The 25,416-nt window shown below is 35.5% G+C and overlaps 1 long non-coding RNA gene across 1 annotated transcript; it reads left to right on the plus strand.

Annotated features, from left to right (window-relative positions):
* The first annotated feature begins 15,902 nt into the window (after positions 1-15,902).
* Positions 15,903-23,027, plus strand: LOC145687686 (uncharacterized). Its single transcript, XR_014131710.1, has 3 exons — positions 15,903-16,015; positions 20,567-20,663; positions 22,913-23,027. It is a non-coding gene; the product is annotated as an uncharacterized LOC145687686 (long non-coding RNA).
* The last annotated feature ends 2,389 nt before the right edge of the window (positions 23,028-25,416 follow it).

A 25,416-nucleotide genomic window follows, 5' to 3' on the forward strand; every position in this document is an offset into this window, starting at 1 on the left:
TTACTTTTATCTTTGATATAACTTTTAATAAACATACTTTGTTCATAACACATGACGCTTTTAAACAGCTAGGATTTATTGTAAGAAACACGAAAATGTGTAGAAATATTGATGTTCTAGGAAATCTTTTTATAAGTATTGTAAGATCAAAATTTGAGTAAGCCTTAATGATCTGGACTACAAAATACATAACTCAAAACAAGCTATTTATAAAATGTTTGTAAGGTATTTACACTAAAAGAAAACCACACAATCTGCAATTATTAATTAAAAAAAATTCGTATTCCAGAAATGTGTTTTCGTTTCTCTTCAATATGTTCTACTGTTCCAAAGTTCGATCTTTTTTGCTATCTAACTAATGGAATTCTCAAGAAATTAACTTTAATGTCTGAAATACTGTTATATTGGATTTGCTTTAAATTTTTACTTTTAATTAATGTTAAGAGTAATTTATGAAATATCTTACTTATAACGTAAGGAATTTTAATACATTGTCAACCTGGGTTGTTGCTGCTTTAAAATTGAATTTTGAATGTAGCATTCTCTATAATAGAACACTAGGAGTAGATCCAGATTAGAAGCATTAGCTCAAGATACATCCTACATTCCCTGTACTGCTAATGTTGAACGAATGCACCTATAATGTGCTGTGAGATTCTTTGGGGATCTCCACCACTTTTTTTGAGTCGGCAAAACAGAACCGTGTGTGTAAGAGGGAGACACATTTAAAGTAGTTTTTAACATGTATTGTGTCTCATTCTTAATGTGTCTGTGTTCGTGTAGCAATGTATCTATGTTACTCTAAAATATTTGACAATTCTCGCCCTAAAGGAAGATAAATTAACTGGATTATACCTGACGCAGTTGATGATGTCGACCATAATCAGGAAATCTACTAGATAAGTGCAGCTGACTTTGTTGTACACAGTGTCAGTCTATCACAATAACTTTGGCGAATACTAGATACTAACCTTTAAGATTTTGCTAGGAATATACTAGTACAATGACCCTCCAACAACTACTTCCAAAACTCTATATTTCTTGGCTGACCAAGACTGACTCTGACGAAATAAAATCAAACATTTGTATTGTGTTAACTAACGTTAAAAAAAACGTTTACTATATCTAGGAAATATTAAAAATGTTATTGCATATTTTAAGTATTAAAAAAAACTTTTGTACATGAGTGTACAGAAACTGAAAGACATACAAACATGATTTATTTTTAAAATATAGAAACTTTCAAATACATAAACAACATCAAAATAGTCCAAAAGGATGTGTGACGTCCAAGTTTTTTATGTATTTCAAGCCAGTAAAAGTATTATACAAATATATATAAATATTTCCCAAATCATCAGTGGGTAGAAAAAAGATAAACATAAGACGGGAAGGACTACTTGCTAAAGTCAGTTTTCAATATCTTCGAGGAATGAGAATTCACTCAGCTCGGAACTTTGCATTTAAGTTGAACTTTTCTATACCTGAATTTGTCTTGATTCTAGAATGTATTTTTACATATTCTCATGGAGGTCTCCTATCAATGATCAGAACATTCAAACCTTTGTAATCCCATAAATTTGTTTTAATAGCCAAATTAATATTCTTGTTCAAATATTCAGATTAATGTTGTGTTTTGAGACAGAAAACAAAATTAGTGCACTTACTTACTTAATCAAGGTTCATGTTGAATATATCTGCCGCAATTGTATTTAATTGTTTTGTCGAGTAATGATTTATGATCAAATAAATGTATATTAATTGGAATTTCATTCTTAGACATATTAACCTCAATTAGCATTAAATATGTAAGATATAACCACTATACTACAAATCAAATACCAATCAGATTTAATCAAAAACTCAGCAACTCCTTAATCTATTTAGGAATTAAAACATAACTATTTAATTTATCAACGAATTGAAACTAACGAATTGAAACAGTATAACAAAAGGTGCTTACACTGCATTTCGTGGCTCCCAAAATTTAGGCTGAAATCATTACAAGCATGTATGAGATTTCTCTGAAGAAATATTAGTAAATTATCCACTGCTTAAAGATTGTGCATCATGTCAACACTCAGAATTTTAATATAACTTGCATCTCTCTGTCTGATGCAATGTGTCTTTGCTAACAATAAAACATACAATTACCAAATGCTCATATTAACAATAAATAAATAAACAAATAAATCGTTCCGTATGTTGCAATAGGTGGTATGTTGAAAATCACGACTTTACAAGGACAGAGAAAAAAAACGGTTTTGCATTTTATAGTAGTTGAGTTGAGTAGGAGTTTAACGTTCTTTTATTTTAGAGTATTGAAATAGGATGAGATACTGCATTCTCTTTTTATAACTCTGCTATTGTTAGCCGGATACATACGATACTTTATCAGGTGATGAAACAAGTGCTCCCAGATCCATTTAAACTAAAATACACAAATTTTGACACACGACGTATTGCAATATAAATAACGAAATATCCTTCAGACAACTTACACCATTATCAAAATGCATAGACTTTTTTTCATGAGATTGGGAAACCAAAACAAAAAAAAAAAAAAAAAAAATTGGTAATACTCCAAAACTGAGAACTAGCATATACAATATTTGAAATAATGAGATTAAAATGTTAGAACTTTTTGACAATATGTATATTTGACAGTTGATAATCGAATAATTATATTATTCCAATTCTTATAGTTTATATGTTTCATTTAATTCTCTTTAAAGAGTAAGTTATCCGTGTACCATATGTATGCTTAGAGATAGAACACTTTATTTCATATATTTTGCGATTTCTATCCTATAGCACAAGGGATACATTGAAATACGCATGCATTGTAATTCAGAAACATACTAGTTTAAGAATCATTAACTCTATAAACAAAAATTGATATCTCTATAAATACTAAACAATTGTAAATGTAGTTCTTCATACTGTGCTAGCAAAAGTAAATTACTAATAACATTTGTAAAGTCATTAAATCATTTGGAGCAATAGTTCTTAAATACGTTTATTTTACGTATTACGTTTTTATTTGTTAACAAATTGAGTTTTGTTGCTATATGGTTATTTTACAGGTTTTTGATTTAGAAGATCCGGGTTTGATTTTCTTTGGGAGTCCCACGCTAAGTTGTAATTTCAATCCTATTTTAGCCTGGCTGCGGAATGGGACTAAACAACCAATCAACAATTAGTAGTTAGCAGCTTCCTAGAAGTAGTTATGATGTTTCTAACACTCTCTGAAAGTACTAACCATGTCAGTGAAGATATATTTTCACGGGGATGTTTATATGTGATATGTAAATTTCAGGATATATCGCATAATTAATCTACATAAATTGAAAAAAATCCAGTGCAGATAAACGATTCCAGAATTGGAGCTTTAGATCTTAACGGTTCATCTCAGCTGCTGTCACTGAAATAAATGAAATATCCAACGAAGATAAATTATATAACGGTTTAGGATTATAAACGGAAATGTAACCTGAGTCAACTCATGGCTCATCACAAGTTCTTGATTTTTGTGTCAAAAAAGTGTTTATAATTTCTTGAAATATACGATAAAATGTGTCCATGTGGGCCATTAAAATATGGATAGCATGCACAATTTATATCATAATGCAATTTAAAGTACTTTAACACATTTACTGAAGATTAATGCTTGAATTTAGCTACTACACAAAAGTACAATGCAAGTTATAGAACGTATATTCATATATTATATTCTCAAAAATGAAAAAATGAAATCTTTCAGTTTTACGTCCCACGATTACGTCGTGTAGGATAAAGAAGATGATGAGTTGAATGAGTAAAGTAGGAGGAAACGGGACAACTAGTCATAAACCCATAGACACGGTGCTTGTCCATCAGAAAGTCCACTTAGCAGGAGCTAGGATCGAACAAGAAACCCCATATATACAGTGAACGCTCTATCACTGAGCCAGATGTGAACGAGCGAGCGCGGTCCCATCATATTGTCAAGTCAACATTGTTTCGATTGGCTTCAGGCAGCTCTCCACTCTCTCATTCCTGAGCCAGACTTTTCATTTCAGTTACTGTTTCTTTCCTATCTTAAAATCAGTTTGTGTTAAAAGAAAAACAAAACTTATTGTTATCCTTCCAAACTATATATTGGCTAATTTTAAGATAACAATATAGGATTGTTAACGGAACCATTGTTAGATATGTCAGTTCCAGACAAAAATCGGCTTCTCACTGAACGACAAATTTTGGTTCGTAAACCAGAACCGATTTTTTCAGAAAGAAAAAAATAATAATCGAGGTTTCGGAACCAGAAACAAATTTTCTAATTAAACTGAATTTTGCTTTCAGAACCAAAATCGTTTTAATAATAATAATAATAATAATAATAATAATCTTTTCCGCACCCGAATTCCGCAACAATTTTTACGAAACTCCAATAATCTATATACTTTTATTTGTACTGTTCATGGTGTGCTGCTATGCATTGGGCTCGCTCTAGCTCGCGTCTATCACGCTCACTCGCGCTTGGGTTCACTTATTCCATTTGGATTCACTCTGAATATTCTCAGTTGGGCTCGTGATCATTCTTGCTGAGACTCACTTCTCTCACTCGGACTATTGTTCACTAATCTCAATTGGGTTAAACGCTCAAATTCGTTTGGTCTCGCTTCTATCAATTGGCCGGAAGAACACTTCACATCGGTCTTACTTTTCTCAATTTGGTTGGCATTCAATAAGCTCAGTTGGGCTTACGCTCAGAGGCGGTCTGGCTAGGTCGACAAGACGGCAATCGCAGAAAACCCAGGAGCTCTGGGACCCCAGGAACAAAACGATAAATTTTTGATTGATATTAAAAAGGTTTAAATATATTGAGATTCAATTCCACTGCATTGAAGCATAGGATGTGTGAAAATTATTTCAAAGCTGTAGGGTAATACCTCGTTCGCACTAGCTCATGTTTGCAAGAAGCATTAATATAAATGTACTTACCTTGCGGTACACACATTTGGTTGGCATTATGAAAGAAATAAATTCTTGTGGACTGCTTACATTTAGACCTAAAATATGAAATTTGTATAACTTGGTGGTGCTCAGTAAAGAATAGCGACAGCGCAAGCGTTGGAGCACACCGCTGAACTCATTTATTACTTCCTATTGAATACTTATAATATTATTCATTTCTCATGTGTGAGAAATAATTATTTTGAAATTTTAGATTACTAGCAATTTTGGTATCATTTTTCTGTTTCGGGACACACCTTTCAATTGTCAAAATGCAAGTAAAGTTGGAAATTAAAAATATTTTCGCTGATTAGTATTGTGCTTAGCTCATGGTTAGCGCACGTGCGCATGGCTGGTGAGGACATTCAAAAATTTCGGTGTTGACTCAGCATTGTGAGGACAATTGGGGAGCTACCTGAATCAAGAGATAGCGGTCTCCGGTCTAGAAAGCCGACATTAAGGACTTTGTCGAAAATCATGTGAGTTTTCTTGAATTGGTCATGTTAGTTGTGAATTATGATATAATTTTGCAAATTAATGTTACAAAGTGTATTGAAGATAGTAAAACGCACAGATTGAAACTAAAGGAAAAAGAAAGCAGAAGGAAAGTCGTCAAAAGGACAAACTGAGCGAGACTCTCTCTTGACGTTGTTGTCAAAAAGATTTATCAATAAGTCAATAAAGGTAATTGCTAAATTTGAAACCTTATTTTGAAAGATCTTCAAGACAGTCACATCTCCCGTTTCAAAATACTTACCAAGGAAGGGTCCGGATGGGGTACTCGAGTTGCCGGACGACATGTATCAGATATGGAAGAGGGTGTGAAACTATATACATATGCAGATTTATAGCGGCTGAAGGCAACATGGAAAAGAAGGAGAGCCGTAAGAAATATGGCGGGCAGTAGAGCCCAGCAACAGAGAAAGTTAAGGAATCACTCGTTCCGCGCGTGAATGGTCACAGTAATGAAGCTAAATGTTTAGTAGTAGATACATAAGCTCTGCTATATGTAATGAACATCATGGGTGCCATATTGAATGTGGCCATCTTGAATTCTGATTCACAGTATAAAAGAGAAAGTGAGTCAGACGGCATATGAAATAGCACTGGAATTTTATCAGAAATACTTTGGTAGTATCTATTGCGAGTTGAGAAGTAACATGCAAGAAGGACGCATATAAACTCTGTAATAGTCTCACTAGTATGACGCAAAAACTGCCGCTTGGAGAACTCTAGTTTGTATACAGACCAAATAAAAAGTATGTTTACATGCAGAATAGTTGCGAGTAAGGGACAGAGAAAGAAGAGACTAAAGATGAGTCCATGCCACCTACTCTGTGTCCTGTTTGCAGATAGAAAATACCCGAGAAAGCTCATTAGCTGAGATATATGTTATTAGTGAAGTATTCAAGTAAGATAAGGTGGTTGGTATGAAGGAAATTAGTGCTTGAGTTTTGGACGTGCGACAATAATCCCTGTGTAGAAGATCAGAAATTTAGTTTTTGGTGAATATTGGTACAGTGGTAGAAGAATATCAAACGCTAGAGATAGATGATAGTGTGTCAGGTGAGAACAGCTCTTGTGTTTTTATCACACTCTTATAGATAATCTTCACATCAACTGTCCTTCATAGATGTACCTCTAAGTACCTCTATCAGTATACTTGCATATGTGATTATACATGTTATTTTCTTTTAGAAGAACCACGTCGTAATTGTACCTGTAATTCTCAGTCCTCCTTTGTGTCGAGTATTCTAACGTGACAACAATTATCCATCTTTAAAACTGCAATATTATCAACTCTTTGAATATGCAAATACTCTTTGTAATTTTTTTTCTAGATCTGCATCATGTGCCAACATTATTCCGACAGGTTATTAAAAAGTTTGTTCAAATCTCGACTCACAACTTTCTTGCATGTTACTTCTCAACTCTCGCAATAAAGTTACTACAAAATGGTTACTTTTTTCTGCATAGGATAAGTACGAAATATTTTTACTGAGTGGTCTCACTGACTCGCGCTCTGATTCACTTTTTAAAATTGGTCCTCGGTCACTCTGACTCTGGCTAAATTATATCAATTAGCCTCACGACCAGTGGCGGCGATTAGACGTTAAAAGTGTGGGTGGGCAAGACATTATCTTGGTATCTGTATGTCAACGTTAGTTTCGCTGGTTGATGCTAACACTTAGTTTGACGAAAGGTTGTATAACTAATAGGACATTTGCTTTTTCAGTTAAAGTACCGTATATTGTATCTCATATTTTATTAAGTAAATTGATAAGAGCAACACAAATATGTAGGTACTAGCCCTTTGTACGGTACTCTTAAACAACGAAGGTGTAAGAAGATATTCGATATCTTGCTCATGAACATCTTAAAATTATGTCTGGAAAATTGTGTGATAAGATTGTTTAATAACAAATTTGAAAAACAAATAAATAGAAAAGATAATATTAATCAGAGTAATAAATAATGAGGCTTGTTTTACAAAAGTTATATTGAAACTTGGGATTAATGAACAACTTATATTTTAAATTCCTCACATGCTATTATATGTATGTTATTACTCTTAGAAAGACAGTAAATATTAGAAGCATGTACTGCGATATTTAAAGAAATACTTATTTTTGCAGCTTCCCAAAACCTGTTCGTTGGAATTAGATGCAGTTTCAACTTTCTTGAAATATATCAAAACTCGGCAATACTGAAAATCACTCTACACTCCAGTTATACAAAATAATCCTAAAACCTAGAATTATAATGAATTCACTAAACTTATTTATTTATTTATTTATTTATTTATTTATTTAACGTCAGAGTTAAGGCTATGTTTGCCTTTTCTTACACTCAACCAACTCAAACGTGTACAAGATATACTTACTACCATTGACATCGAATCCATAAAAATTACAATTGCTAGATTAATGCATATGTACATACACACATATATACCCCTACACACGAATATGCTCCCTTACATACACCCTCCCCCGCTATACCCTCATACTATTTATCATAAAAACAAGAAAACTATACATACAGCATACACAGAAAGATATATGTATTCTTAAAAGTATACTACCTTACATCCCCCCCCTCTCCCATACCTTCCCACAAACCTAGTATTATAGACACATACCTCAAGTTTCTGTTTACATTTAGTTGCTACTGCTCAGCTTTGTAAAAAAAAAAAAAAAAAAAAAAAAAAAAAGCATCATTCCCGAGATTGGTGTACATTGGCTAAGGCTATCAGATATTGCTTCAAATTTCTTTTGAATGTCGAAATTGAGGGTGAATTCCTTACATCTGGTGGAAGTCTGCTCCATTCTCTAATACCTGAGATTGTGAATGAATTAGCCATTTGATTTGAATTATGACGAGGTATCGACAGCAGTGTTGATCTGCTAGAGCGGGTATCACGATTGTGGCTATCTCTAACATACTGTAGTTTATTGTAAAGATATATAGGCACACCAAATGTCAAAACTTTAAATAAAATTGTCATTGATTGGTATATGTAGCGAGCTTGGATATCTAGCCAGCCCAATTCATTAAAAAATGGCGTCAAGTGATCAGAAAGTTTAAGATTAAAAACAAATCGAACGCATGCATTCTGAACCCTCTGTAACTTTCTTAGCGCTTCTTTATTTACGTTGCCATAAGCTCAAATTCAATAATCAATATGTGACAGTACAAGGCTTTGTACTATATTTGCCTTAATTGGATAAGACAACATATTTTTCAAACGGTATAGAGAGTGCAGGGCACCAAACGCCTTTTTGCATACATGATTTATATGATCCGCCCATAGAAGATTCTGATCAAATATGAGGCCAAGATTTTTCACTTTTTCATCAAAAGCTATATGTGTGCCATTTAATGTTATTTTAGGAAGTTCGGTGCTCTGCAGTCTGGAGAGGATATTTCTCGAACCAATTATGATACATTTAGAATTATTGGGATTTAGATATAAATTATTAGATTGGGCCCAGGCACTTATGCGTTCCAGGTCTAAATTTATGAGTGAGGTAGTGTAATTTATGTCTCCAAGATCTGTCGAAGTATATACTTGAACATCATCTGCATATAAGTGATATTTAAGGTGGCGAATTTGTTGAGACTTAAGTGTATATACATTCGTACACCCAGGGGTAAAAGTAGATCTGAAAAGGTACGGGGGACGCATAAGGTCACTCAGTCCCCCGTGTCTATATTTGCCATTTTATTTTATTTATTTATTTTTATTTTTTATTTTTTTTTAGAAAATGGGTGGACTTCACAAATAGTTTCTGGAAGTGGAGGGACGGCGTCTGTCCGCATTTCCCTCCGTTTAGCCCCTACGTACTTCCCTAAACACACCACTCCACTCGTATATTACACTGCAAAACAATGGAAAAGATAGTTGCTTCATATTACTCTCTTTTTAATCAGTATTTCTTATTATTAGAAAGAAGAAAATACATTTTAGGCATTGCCAATTTAGGTGCAATTAAAGAATAACTTGATTTTTTTTTTTTTTTTTTTTTTTTGCAAAATATAATCTGTTTTAAAGCAGCTGACTAACATATAAAGCCCTTGTAAGAATATATGAAAGTACTCTGGAATTGTTGCGCTCCAATAGATTAAATTTGGGGCCATTTTCTGTTGCAATTGAAACGCATTCCTGCAATTGTCTGCCCACAGGGAGACAACAAATACGTACTCACGCAACGGCAAATATTATATAGCATCATTTTTTTCCTATGAAATAATAATACATACAATAACTTTACATTTCCAAATGAATCCATATACATTAATGGGTCACTTCAAAAAGTTGGGACAACTGCCCCATTAATCGCCGCACGTGGCTCAGACTCTCTTCAAAACTCGGACTTGAGCTCACTAATCTGAATTGAGATCACGTTGTGATGAGATTGTCGTTTATCTCTAAAAAGAATATTATGAAAAAGAAAAGAAAAAAATGTATTCATCTTTGTAATGATAACTTCAATAACTGAGATTAATTGGTTAACATTTCTAACGCTAGAGTGTGTCGCTACTAGTTCTTGTTCACTAAGCCTCTGCCTCATCTGTCATCTAGCGCGGAGCCCGTGAAGCTCTTGAGGCAGGGTTCAAACACGTCCTCTCCTCTCCTGAGTTTATTCGTTAATACTATGGTTCCCAATTTAGCCACTTTGTGGCTAGATCTGACCATTTTGAGAACCTGGCTAGCCACAAAATTTTCTTTGTAGTCTTTTCTACTCATTTTCTGACTTTAGCTACTTTTTGATATATTATGTGTGCCATTTTGCTATTTTCTGAAGTTTGATGCGTTCTGTAAGTGGTAACATTGTAAACCCTACTGCTAGAATTGTCCCCATAAAATATAGCATTGATGGTTATATCGTTCCCTCCTCACATATTGGTTGCTCAGCAGAGAATGAACTCAAAACCTATAAGTTACCAGTAGACCTTGAGTAAAATTTTCGGGCAAGAAGTGTGTTTCAGTTAAAAAAAAAAAAAAACAAAAAAAAACTCTATAAAGAAATGCAAAATAGACTTCCTTATATTATAGACGTCCGTTAGAAAATGTTGCTTTTCAGTGTGAATAAAAATATGAAACCGGTGAAATAATCTTTTATCGATTGTTTACAGCTCTCACTCTGAAATGTGAAGATAATATCGACAAAATTGAAAAGCAGTGGCGAACATGCACTTCACGAAATTACTTAAATTGAAAAATTATAGCAAGAAGTAAATCGCTACACAGATGCTGGAGGAAGAAATCTATTTTCATAATTAGTTTCGTTTGTATATATTTTTTTAAATACTAATGCTTCCACATGCGAACGCGGAAATGAAGCACGTATTTAATCAGGTGAATAAAGTTAAAAAAAGAAAAAGGACATTACGAAGAACTGAGACAAAAGAAGCTTCGCCTCAAACTGAAGACGAAGATAATGATATTTTTCTCTGTGAGGATAGTTTTGCTTTAATTTTATGCTATTATATGATTAGGGTTTATTTATATTTATCTCAGCGCGGAAGCTTGCTTTTTTCTAGCCATTTCTGGCCATTTTTAACTATTGATTTTAGCCATTTTTTCTCGTTGAGTGTTGGCAACAGTAATTAATACATACCAATTTGAAAGTGAAGTAGTTTCGGAGTAATGAGTGGTATAAGGCGGAATTTTATTTTACATAGGCTGAGCATTTTGAAATTTATTCCATATAACATTTTTACCTTCTGTAACATTACAACATGTTAATGGAATTTGTATTTCACTTAACCCTACGTACCAATCGGATACTGATAATAGTATATTATTTTTTGATTGATTAATAAAATATGTTGGACTATTTGTTGGATATACACTTGTACTACCGTTTGAAACTAATGCAATGTAAAAACTATCATCAATACTTTCAGAAATCATTTTCGTTTAAAGTAAAGGGTCAAGTTTGAAGTTCTGAAACGAAATGGTAATTTTAACCTCTGTTCATGTTTTAAGTTTACTTCTATCGTATCAAATTATTTCTTTTCAACTTTAACATAATGAGGTATGTGAAACACAAATGATATTATATGCCCGTTTTGTACATTATACACACTAAGTTTTCGAACTATTGGTCCAATATCTTGTTCTTGTTTTACAATATCAACACATACATTAATCGTATTGGAAATATTATTATCTAAATTACATGGAAGTTTTCCACGTGTTAATATCAAATCAACATTTCTAGCTTTTGTGTATACAACATTTTTAATATCAAGTGTATTTTCATTAATAAATCCAAAAGTATGTTGTAATCACAGTGTAATGCCAATCATACATTGATCTTCTAATTTTAAAGAATGTTTAATAACAATTTGATTTTTACTTTGTAAATATTGTAATATACGAAAATTTTCAGGAATTAACTGAAGAATAGATTCAATACATTAATAATATCCAGGTGTTATAGGAACATGATAAAGTTCAACTTTATCATCAATAACAGTACTAATTAAATATTTTCTTTATTTTCACCAACATTATAAGAACTCCACGGAATATTAATCTGTGTTAATGCAACGCACCATTCCCCATCACTTAAATCAATAGATAGTGCTAATATAACTCGAAATGAAGCTGTAGTGTTAATATCGAATAGATTACTACTTGCATTTGATGGAAGAGTAACGTAAAGGTCGTGTGTAAAGTTGGAATTCATCTTGCAGACTGAATAGAACCTGATCTAATCCACGAATTCATACTTGACGGATATCCCAACCATTTTACATACATCCAACAAATTTTTTGCGTTTTAATACTTTTTCAATTAGATAAGTTTTCTTTGAATTTATAGTTACTTTTTGTAATTCTTGTGCATACAATATCCCTTTAATTTCTTCGCCATTCCAATCTTTTAATTTATACCCAGACAACACGTACCTGTACGGCACATGTGCACTTTCCATGCATAAGCCGTACATGTGCACATGTTCATTTGTGTGGATGATGCATACATACATAGCCCGTGCTTAAGCCGTACATGTGAATTTGCGTGGATGAAGCACACATACAGAACCCGGGCAAGCGCACATGTGCATTTGCGTGGATGAAGCACACGCACATAACCCGTGATTAAGTCGTGCATGTGCACATGTGTACTTGCATGGATGAAAGACACATTTATATAACCCGTGCTTAAGCCGTTATGTGCACATGTGCATTTGCGTAGATGAAACACAAGCACATAACCCGTGATTAAGAAGTGCACGTGCACATGTGCATTTCCATGGATGAAAAACGCATTTATACAACACGTGGTTAAACCGTGATATGTACATGTGCATTTGCGTGGTTGAAGCACACCCACATAATCCGTGATTAAGTCTTGCATGTGCACATGTGCAGTTGCATGGATGAAGCGGACATTTATATAACCTGTGCTTAAGCCGTTATGTGCACAGGTGCATTTGCGTAGATGAAACACATACACACAACCCGTGATTAAGAGTGCACGTGCACATGTGCATTTCCATGGATGAAAAACGCATTTATACAACACGTGGTTCAGCCGTGATATGCACATGTGCATTTGCATGGATGAAACACACATTTATATAATCCATGCATAAGCCGTTATATGCACATGTGCATTTGTGTGGATGCTGCACACGTACATAACCCGTGATTAAGAAGTGCACGTGCACAAGTGCATTTCCATGGATGAAAAACGCATTTATGTAACACGTGCTTAAGCCGCTATATGCACGTGTCCATTTGCGTAGAATAGGCACACGTGCATAATCAGTAAATAACAAGTGCATGTACACATGTGCACTTGCATGGATGAAGAACACATTTATATAACCCGTGCTTAAGCCGTTATGTGCACATGTGCATTTGAGTAGATGAAACACAAGCACATAACCCGTGATTAAGAAGTGCACGTGCACATGTGCATTTCCATGGATGAAAAACGCATTTATACAACACGTGGTTAAGCCGTGATATGAACATGTGCATTTGCGTGGATGAAGCACACCCACATAACCCGTGATTAAGTCGTGCATGTGCACATGTGCAGTTGCATGGATGAAGCCGACATTTATATAACCTGTGCTTAAGCCGTTATGTGCACATGTGCATTTGCGTAGATGAAACACATGCACATAACCCGTGATTAAGAGTGCACGTGCACATGTGCATTTCCATGGATGAAAAACGCATTTATACAACACGTGGTTAAGCCGTGATATGCACATGTGCATTTGTATGGATGAAACACACATTTATATAATCCATGCATAAGCCGTTATATGCACATGTGCATTTGTGTGGATGCTGCACACGTACATAACCCGTGATTAAGAAGTGCACGTGCACAAGTGCATTTCCATGGATGAAAAACGCATTTATGTAACACGTGCTTAAGCCGCTATATGCACGTGTGCATTTGCGTAGAATAGGCACACGTGCATAATCAGTAAATAACAAGTGCATGTACACATGTGCACTTGCATGGATGAAGAACACATTTATATAACCCGTGCTTAAGCCGTTATGTGCACATGTGCATTTGAGTAGATGAAACACAAGCACATAACCAGTGATTAAGAAGTGCACGTGCACATGTGCATTTCCATGGATGAAAAACGTATTTATACAACACGTGGTTAAGCTGTGATATGAACATGTGCATTTGCGTGGATGAAGCACACCCACATAACCCGTGATTAAGTCGTGCATGTGCACATGTGAAGTTGCATGAATGAAGCACACATTTATATAACCCGTGCTAAAGCCGTTATGTGCACATGTGCATTTGCGTAGATGAAACATGCACATAACCCGTGATTAAGAAGCCCACGTGCACATGTGCATTTGCATGAATGAAACACATTTATATAGCCCGTGCATAAGCCGTGATATGCACATGTGCATTTGCGTGGATGAAGAAGACGCACATAACCCGTGACGAATTCATGCATGTGCACATGTGCACTTGCATGGATGAAGCAGACATTTATATAACCCGTGCTTAAACGGTTTCGTGCATATGTGCATTTGCGTAGAATAGGCATACGTACATAAAAAGTGATTAAGAAGTGCACGTGCACATGTGCATTAACATGGATGAAGCACACATTTATATAACCCGAGCTAAACCGTTATGTGCACATTTGCATTTGCGTAGATGAAGCACACGCACATAATCCGTGATTAAGAAGTGCACTTGCACATGTGCATTATCATGGATGAAGCAAATATTTGTATATCTCGTGCTTAAGCCGTTATGTGCACATGTGCATTTGCGTAAATGAAGCACACGCACATAACCCGTGATTAAAAAGTGCACATGCACATGTGCATTTCCATGGATGAAAAATGCATTAATATAACACGTGCTTAAGACGTTATGTGCACATGTGCATTTGCATGGATGAGGCACACACACATAACCAGTGATTAAGAAGTGCATGTGCACATATGCATTAGCATGGATGAAGCACACATTTACATAACCCGTACCTAAGCCGTTATGTGCACATGTGCATTTGCGTGAATGAAGCACACGCACATAACCAGTGATTAAGATGTGCATGTGCACATATGCATTCGCATTTATGAAGCACACATTTATATAACCAGTGCTTAAGCCGTTATGTGCACATGTGCGTTTGCGTACATGAAGCACACGCATATAACCCGTGATTAAGAAGTTCACGTGCACATGTGCATTAGCATGGATGTAAAACGCATTTATATAACACATGCCTAAGCCGTTATGTGCACCTGTGCATTTGCGTAGATGAAGCACACGCACATAATCCGTGACTAAGAAGTGCACGTGCACATGTGCAAGCACACATTTATATAACCTGTGCTTAAGCCGTTGTGTACACATGTGCAGTTGCGTGGATGAAGCACACATTTAAATAAGCCGTGCTTAAACCGTTGTGTGCACATGTGCATTTGTACAGCTACTGCACATGTGTATGACACATTCATAATACCGTGCAAGTGTATTTAGTTTCATTCTTCTAATATTTACAACATTAAATATGACTATAGTATTTTTAATTGAAAGTTCAATTTTTAAAACATTATTATATTACTCATTCTAAATAAACAATATAATGTAACCTGCATTTTTCGAAGGCTTAAGTACATGCGAATATATATTCAATGAGATATATCTACACGCTATAAATAGGCTCTCTTAGTAGCATAAAGAAAGTGCAGTGTTCGCTTTGATGTAATAAATGACGTGAGATCCGAATAGACATGTGTCTGATTATATACATACAAAAAGATATGTAAATATAATAATGTTAATAAGATTATTATTGTTTGCAAGTAAAATATTATTTTTCTCTATTCGTTATTAATTTAATTTTTATTTCGAATCGCGCATGCGCACTGGTTGGAGCTGTGTGTTAGCCATGCGCGCTCATTTGTGTGGTCGGGTACGAGCTGTGGTGTAGTGGTGCTTGTTCCATGTGATTGAAGGCGAAGAATTCAACATTATATTATAATCAGGTGAGTGATGAAATTAATTTTAGTGTGAATTTGTAAAATTTAATAAAGCACCAGTTTAAATAATAAAACAGGCGTTAATGTTGCCTTATACCTTATACACATGCATCCTCTTCTTCACAAGCAGTATTTACTATAACTCGACAAGTTTCAAACCAAGATGCACAGATCGCTGCGGAGCACTTCGTATTCCGCCATCCTCCAAACTATTCTTCCATCCACTTGTCTGGCTTTGAAAGTTCCAGTGATACTAACTCAGCAAACTAATGTTACAACAAATATCACCTGCTAAAATGTTTAAAGTCCGAATCTTAACTTTTTTTAGTAGGTAAGCAACCTCATGGTAGAGGTCTGCACAAGCTCGGGCCTAGGGCCGGGTCCGGGCCGTAAATTTTTAAATAAACAATCATATTTCTCGGGACATTTTCGGGCATAATACAACGATATTTTCTGGAGAACTTTTAACGCACACCTAAATTTGTAACTTAAGACGCCCACACTTAAAATCACTGTGCAGTTGAGAGAAAAGCTGTGTAATAGAGAAAAAAAACTAAAAGTAACAGAAATAAATATGCTTAGCTTGTCTGAGTGAAAATACTGCTTCTTACACTGAATTAAAGGAACAAGAGCATTGGGAACAACGTGTCTTGGTTTTTTCTTCAAAACAATGTCAGTTTATATTAAATGAGAATTTATAAAATGACTTTTTATATATATATATATATGGAGAGAATTCATAGTTAACTAAATGTAAAGGATAACCTTTATTTCCTTGTTGTCTCTGAATCATGAAAGCCTTTAAACTGCAAAATTAAACATCTAATTGTTGCAAATAAAAAAATACAATTTTGCCTTAATTGTTAAGTTTTTGTAATTCGGGCTTATTTCGGGCTCATTTGATTATCACATAGGGTCGGGCCTAAATGCTAAAACATATTTCTTACTCGGGTCGGGCCTCATATTATTAATTCACGGGCCGGGCCCGTGCAGACAACCTCATGGATACACTGTAAGCAGTGACGCTTTCCGACGGGGCGATCCCTTCACGCCTTCTGAAAGGAAAATTTCTTTTTTTGTTATTATTTTTTCATTGGTACGAACTGGCACAGTCAATATACAGCATTTACACTCAAATGTCGTAGAGGGGGCCGCGGTGGCTCAGTGGTAGAGCGTTCACCTCTGGTGCTTAGGGTCCCGGATTCGATCCCAGTCCCCGCCAAGTGAACTTTGTGGTGGACAAACACCGTGTGCGTGGGTTTTCTCGGGGTTCTCCCGTTTCCTCTCACTTTCTTCATTCCACCATTTAATTCATTATTCATCATCACCGTCTCCTTTAGCCTAACCGGCATAACCGTCGGACGTAAAACTCAAAGATTTCATTTTTTTTCAAATGTAGAAAATCCTCAGATCATTCCTCTTCTTGCAGATTGCAACACTGCAAAACATCATCGCCGTGGAGAAGGGAGTGGGGAAATGTAGGATTAGGTGCGCAACAGCTAGGCTGCAGCGTTCTGTTTACAAACTTTTACTTGTAGTTGACATTTTATGTTTTTAGAGGGGACAGATGAATAGAATAGAATAGAATAGAACATTTTTATTGTCGTTAAACAACATTTGTTGCAATAGATAACGTCAAGAGAGTATACAAAATATATACATTGAATATATAGGTATATAGCTAGTATTTCGGGTACTGATATTTTCCAAGTTTTCTTTAATATACATGAGACAGCTATGGATATACATTGAAGGCACTGTCATGATTTGCATCTCTTTAAAGAAAGGTCTGCAAGAGTCATTATCACGTAGTCCCTTTAACATGAAATAAATTATGCATACATAACCCTACATTTGAAAGGAGGGTAGTGTTCCAACGGCAGAACCTCCGAGATAATTTACAATCACAAGCAAGGTATGCTAGTATCATTACCAAATCCAGAATGGGAATTAGGGGTAATAGTTAAAATAGAACCTGATAGTATGCATGTATTTTTCTTGAGCCATCTTTTAAGAAAGGTATAAAGGCATTACTCTAGCAAACGGTTCTACCAAATTTACACGCATTTATTGCATTTTCCGGTTTCTTTTTGTAGAACATGCACTAAATGAGGAGCTAGTGCATAAACCACGAACCAGCTTGTCTAGGTGGCCACTAAAAAGCACGAATGCTATCTAACGAAATCAGGGCAGGAGCGCAGCAGGAGGCCAGAGCGGAGCAAAGGGGTGCGTCCGTAGGGAGCAGGCGGGTCAGCAACACGGGCATACGCATAAACGAGGATGGTGGAAACATACATTAAATATCTGCAATAATTTTTACCTTCAAAAGCACTTATATAATAGTAGTAATTCTTAACTTCAAAATGGCTTCACTGCTTTCCCGCGTACAAATGGTCTGCTGCGAGGAGAAATTCGTCTGCTCTGAATTTTTACTTTTCTACACTTCGCACAGTTGATTGTAGGTTTCAACGTACCATGACGCTTGAAAAACTATAATACGACGCTCTTTATCACACAATTCTTCGTAATAAAATCGTATGCTTACATTACATCTATCGCAGTCGTCCATTGCTAACACGAACGGAACATTCCCGCCGTTTATATGCACCTTCTTCGCATTCTTGTATTCTTCCGCTTCAGTAAATAGTTACATGTAGAATACGTTCACTACAATTGAAAATGTATTTCAATATGACAATCCACTGACAGAAATTACTTATATTTACACTCTGCTTCTTTCACGAAAAGTATTTCACATGGTATTTTACCTATAAATTTTGTTTTCGGTAGAACCGTCTGCTCGAGTGAACCCATACAAGCATTTGAAGACTTTACTGCAACATGCAATATTTAAAAAGAATATCTGAATATAGCTCGAATTGATTCAGGATATGGCTTAAGGGCAACTCTTTACTGTAGGTCACACATGTAACATCTCCACTGTGACTTACTTCACAAAATATAACTCTGCGAGGTAGGGTTGGCTGGTTTAAACCAGCTGTTTAAAAAAAAACTAGTTTAAACCCCCCCAAAAAGAACTAAAAATGTTTATATCGTGTGAACTTCATGGTGACGTTTCCACATATCAAACCATCCGCATTACGTTTATCTACTTTTCACCTTTTAATCGAGGGGTCCCGTGTTCAATTCTCGGTCGAACCCATCTTTCAAGTGTAAACCAAGTAGCAATTCGAGGTGTCTCTTTAATCGAAAGTCTTCTCCGTGAAAACGTTGGTATTTAATAAGGAATTTAAGCCTAAACATACGAAATGAAACCAAATTATATATTTCTACTGGTTTTATAAAGAAGTCAAGGTTGCTTAAACATATTGATAGAAATTGGCAAAATTTATCAACTGCCTACTTAGCTTCCAACATCAGCTTGGATTTCACTTTGTTTTAATTTTATTGAATATCTACGTACCCAATTTTTAATTTAATACCTCAGTTTTAGCGTAGTGATTATGATACGTTGACCTTCAAATTTTACACACAAATACATTTAAATAACAGGATTTTCCCAATGGCTAAGGCGGGAGTTTCCCAATTTATATATATAATTCTGTATAATGTTTTTACTTGTGTAACTGTTTGTCTTTTAGTCCTTCTGAAATGACCCTTGACAATTATAGCTATTAACAAGCAGGCCTATGTAAAGATCAGTACAACGTATTTTTATCAAGAGTCCTTCGTGAGTGAGTCGGCAATCACATTTGTGACCAATTAGCCCCGATTTCGTGTCCAAATGGACAATTTCTCTTGGATGTAAGCCGAGAAGCGGTTTGGATTCCGCTTTGAGCTTAGGTGACCCCTTCCAGCATAACCTTGTAGTTGCAAAATAACACCAAGGCGAAACAAACTAATTTCTGTCCATATCTAATATAAATATATAGAGTAAATTATTTAAACAAAACAAAACCTGGTTTAACCCCCCCCCAAAAGAAAACGGGTTTAAACCAAAAAACCTATTTTTTTGTTTTTTTTCAATAAAAACCATGGTTTTTGCCAACCCTGCTGCGAAGAAAGGGGGTTAGAAGACTTATGGTAACTCTTTACTTTGGGTCGCTAGTAGTAGGGCGGGTCAGAAGCCCCGCAGGGCTTGTTATGTTCTGTTCTCGAAATTAGTAGAAGAAATAGTAGTAGTAATAGTAGGGCGAGTTAGACGCGACTGAAGTCACTCTGTGACCCGAAGTAAATTTTCTTCTTACAGGGCTCATTGTCGTCTACCTTGGCATTTATGTTAACCCAATTTCAGCAATCTTCAATACAAAGAGGCAGTGGGAGGGGGGGAATCGGAGCATAAACTTCTCTGTACGCTGTATGCGAAATAGTTTTTCTTTATCTGTTCCGTATAAAAATTGCGTGAAGTATTATACTCTCGTAAATACAGCAAATATCATCTCATTAGCAAGGTATCATTCAGACGGGATTGCATACCAAAATTGTTGTTAGGGTTTCTCTTTCTCACTTTTGATGTTCTTATTTTAGGATTTAAGTTTACTAATGCATGTATAATTTCATATATATCAACATAGTCATATGTACATTTTTTTCTAGCATCTGCAAAGAAATTATATCCTGAGTGTTCGGAGGAGCAAATCAGGGAAACGATAAGCGATTGGCTGCACCACGCCAAAACAAGAAGGTCAGAAAGGTACGTATCACCTCTAATGTTTGGTTTTCATGTATTCGTAAGGCTTTATTTTAACATTTACATACAATTTTGCAGCAGTTTTCAAAATAAGAACGGTTAACAAGTGGTCTCCAAGCTTTAAATTCTCACTATGATCTACATCAGAAGTCGGCAGCAGGGCAGACATTTTTGCATACTTCGGACCTAGCGGGCAAGAAGGTGCTGAACTGTGCATTTACCTTGAAGTATGTGCATGTAGCTAACGGAGTGTAAAATGTGTTTCTCTCGTAGGTAATTTATAAGCAGTTAAAATAAATCCTTTGACGTAGTCATTCTTTCAACTTTATTCTCTATAATTTATACGCACCTATTCTCAACGTGTATATTAACGCTCTCCAGCGGCGTTCTCATTTCCAAAGGGGACACTAGAACAAAACTGGCCATTCGAGGGTGTTTGAGATTTCATGATCTTTAAAACTTTTTTCTTATTGTGCGAAAACGATTGTATTTTACAAACTATTAGAAATTTTTATACTTTTTTAGTAAGTTATATATGACACAAACTTTTTTCTTTTTTTAAAAGGTTAATATCGACGGAAAAGAGAGGAATAATTCATTTTTTTTCCGTCTTGTACAGTGTTCAACATAAATATCGCAACTCGACTACAGTCTTAAGATTTTATCTTATGCAACAGATTTGAAATCAATGTTCTGCAGGTAACCAGCGAAATATTGACTTCAAATGCATAAAATAAAGTATTGTACTATTATAGAGTTGCGATATTTATGTGGAACACTGTACCACCTGATGATAAAAAGAAATTGACTCATTGATAGTAAAAGAAATGTTTCTTAAGAATCTTACTAGTATTGTCCCGTTACTAGTAATGTTTAAATTCAAAATTTACATTATGTTAGTTAAAAAAAATACGTCAGGATTGCAACGCTGAGTTAGGAAGGAGGATAATCCGATGTCCCGTCATTGCACTATGCGATTTGCAGGCACCCAGACAGAGAATATGCATTTTGCCGATCGCTTATCTAGGATATAGGATGTTTTTTCTTACACAAATTTGCCACGGTGTTTTTGCACATTTTGGGTTAAATGTTAAGCAGTACTTAGTCTTCCAGTGTCTCAGTATCTAGTAACATGACTTGAAATATGAATATCTAAATAAATTTATTAATAATGCCATTGTACTTGATAGCATTAAGATTTATAAACTTGTTTCACTGTGAGTCATATAAGTCAGGGGCGCACTGACAGGAAGTCCGTCGGATCTGAACCCCCATAACGTTTAATTTGTATGAAAATGAATATAATTTCAAGGGCTGATATGTAACTTATTTGCATTTCGTATTCTAAACCATCCTCGGCCGCTCGCAGAGAGGAATACAGAGTGCACTACTGTATATACTTCTGCCTATCTTGCAAACGTGGTAGAGATCAGCAGTTATATACAATTGATAATATGGAAAAGGCAACGTTTTTTATTGGTTGTTCATGCTACAAAAATAAATCTTTTTCAGCTTGTTTGCTTCTCAGAATATTGTTTCTTACTTTCAACCCACTTCCCCTAGCTTAGGTAACATAAAGCTTCCATTTGTGCTAGATTTTTCTTCGTTATGCGTTGCCCCACACACAGCTTTCGTCTTCATTTTGAACTTTTCAGAAGGCATTCGAAGTGTAGTGTTTCGATCATCCATAGACATTGACCTCAATTTCTCTACCAAATTCACTTCTCATAGTTCTTACTGCATCCAGTCTTCAGTTTACTCTCATCCTTCACTGTCCGTACGAATGAGCACGGGGTGAACAAGCGTGCTCATACATTTACTCCTGTTGTAATAACTCAGTTTTACGTGTACTTAAACCCACACTTGTCAATGTCTTTCAAGGTCAGTGCATTTAGTATCATTTACTCATTAGATACTCTACCCGTGTTTTCAACACACGTTTGCACAGGATTGCCACCTGTCGATAAAAAGTTAGCCTCGTTTTCAAATCGCTAATGTAAATAATCTTACTGGAGTTGATTCAATATCCTAAGAAATCTTATTTCAGAGATGCTGATGGTGGTGATTTATTGAGCTTAAATGATAGTCTTTAGCTTTGTTTCTGGAGAAAATGGTATGGCATGTATAATTTGGATGCAGCATATTTAAATTATTAATATCAAACTATGCTAAGAATATTACTGTGATTTAGTTTAAATAGATTGATTTAGTGTCTGCACTTACTGTATTACTTTCAAAACTTCTCTTTACAGGATGCAGAGGTCTGAGGCCAAGGAATTATCGGAGAAAGTAAATTAAAAGAAAAAAAAACTACAACCATCTTGTAGATTACTTTTTATATTTAATAAGAAATAAATGTATAGATATATATAATCAGTTGTTATCAATGTTGTAATACCTACTGTTTCCATAAAATTACAGCGGATTTTGGGTCATTTTAGGCCAGGAAATGCTTAGTTTTAAGTCATATTTGGCTTATTGGTCCCCATTACCCTTTAAGTCTTAACAGCTGGTTTTGGTACTTGACCTTTTTTCAACTACAGTTTTGCTGCCCATTCTCAATTAGAAACTCTTAAACATAGTTTTCTGTAATAATCTAAATAAATTTGATTCATCTCTGAAAATAGGAACCCTTGAATAACTGAAGCAGGTATGGTAGGTATGACCAGACAGTAGATGCTTGCGAGAATTGCCCTTCAAAGTAGTTCAAAATGAACAGCAGAAACAGGGCGATGAAAATGCAAATTAAAAGTTCTTTTTTTTCTGTGCAACATATCACCAGAATTGTGTATTATTTAAATATTATACACATTAAGCGTATCAGTATTGATTTTATCACATTTTAAGTATATTTTTTTTTCAAATTTTAGATCATTTTCTTAATATGTTTAGGCTTTTTAAATATATTTTTAGGTAAGGTCTTCAACTTCCAGGCCCTAATGGTACGATATGCTGCATAGCAAAATGAAAAGTCTATAATAATAGATGTGTAGGAACAAAGAAAAATATTGTCTAAATGCTCGTGACAGTGGTTTGTTAATATATACGCTACTGATAAACAAAGTTTCGACAGAGTACCATATTGTCTCGTCTTCAGGTGACGAGAATATGCTGTAGCTGCCTTTTGAGGGGGGGGGGATTGCAATCTAGAACTTTGAGCTTACTGGCCTGGAACGTTAATGGTGCGGTAGAGTAGTGCACGAGTCAGTAATTTTGGGTAAGTATATAATAGCTTTTACGTTACATGTAACTCTAAGTTACTTTTCAAGAAGACGTTTACGATGTTGTATTTAAACTGCGTAAGGCACCAAATATATAAACTTTTTTTTCGTTGCATCTCTAATATGCTTTTACATCACCTCTACACTACGAGGAAATCACCTGTGTCCTACATGAAAATCATCTGGGTACTGAGTGTAAATCACCTCTGTCCTACATGTAACAAAACCTGACTACTGCGTGTAAATCACCTCCGTCCTACATGTAAATCGAATACGTGCTACGTGTAAATCAACTGTGCGGAAAGTGTAAATCATTTGTGCAGGACGTGTCACTGCACTTGTACTGTGCACGTGAAGATGTTGGATAGGACCTGTGACACTTATGTGCATCACATGTACAGGCGTGCATTTATACAGATGATGCACATGTTGCATCCGTGCAACTGTACATGTACTACGTGTAAATCCCTTCTGTCCTACATGTAAATCGAATACGTGCTACGTGTAAATCAACTGTGCGGAAGGTGTAAATCACTTGTGCAGGACATATGCACTGCACATGTACTGTGCACGTGATGATGTTGAATAGGACCTGTGACGCTTATGTGCATCACATGTACAAGCGTGCATTTATACAGATGATGCACATGTTGCATCCGTGCAATTGGGTACATTTACTACGTGTAAATCACCTGTGTGCTACGTGTAAATCACCTCTGTCCTACATGTAAATCAAATACGTGCTACGTGTAAATCAACTGTGCGGAAGGTGTAAATCACTTGTGCAGGACGTGTGCACTGCACATATACTGTGCACGTGAAGATGTTGGATAGGACCTGTGACATCTATGTGCATAACATGTACAGGCGTGCATTTATACAGATGATGCACATGTTGCATCCGTGCAGTTGTACATGTACTACGTGTAAATCACCTCTGTCCTACACGTAAATCGAATAAGTGCTACGTGTAAATCAACTGTGTGGAAGGTGTAAATCACTTGTGCAGGACGTGTGCACTGCACATATACTGTGCACGTGAAGATGTTGAATAGAACCTGTGACGCTTATGTGCATCACATGTAAAAGCGTGCATTTATACATATGATGCACATGTTGCATTCGTGCAATTCTACATTTACTATGTGTAAATCACCTGTGTGCTACGTGTAAATCACCTCTGTCCTACATGTAAATCGAATACGTGCTACGTGTAAATCAACTGTGCGGAAGGTGTAAATCACTTGTGCAGGACGTGTGCACTGCACATGTACTGTGCACGTGAAGATGTTGAATAGGACCTGTGACGCTTATGTGCATCACATGTACAAGCGTGCATTTATACAGATGATGTAGATGTTGCATCCGTGCAACTGTACATTTACTACGTGTAAATCACCTGTGTGCTACGTGTAAATCACCTCTGTCCTACATGTAAATCACCTGGGTACTGCGTGTAAATCACCTCTGTCGTACATGTAAATCACCTATGTGGTACGTGTAAATCCCCTCTTCCCTACATGTAAATCATCTGG

This window comes from Thermobia domestica, chromosome 6 (genome assembly GCF_964235325.1).
Source record: "Thermobia domestica chromosome 6, izTheDome1.hap1.1, whole genome shotgun sequence".
In the NCBI taxonomy this organism is placed as follows: domain Eukaryota; kingdom Metazoa; phylum Arthropoda; class Insecta; order Zygentoma; family Lepismatidae; genus Thermobia; species Thermobia domestica.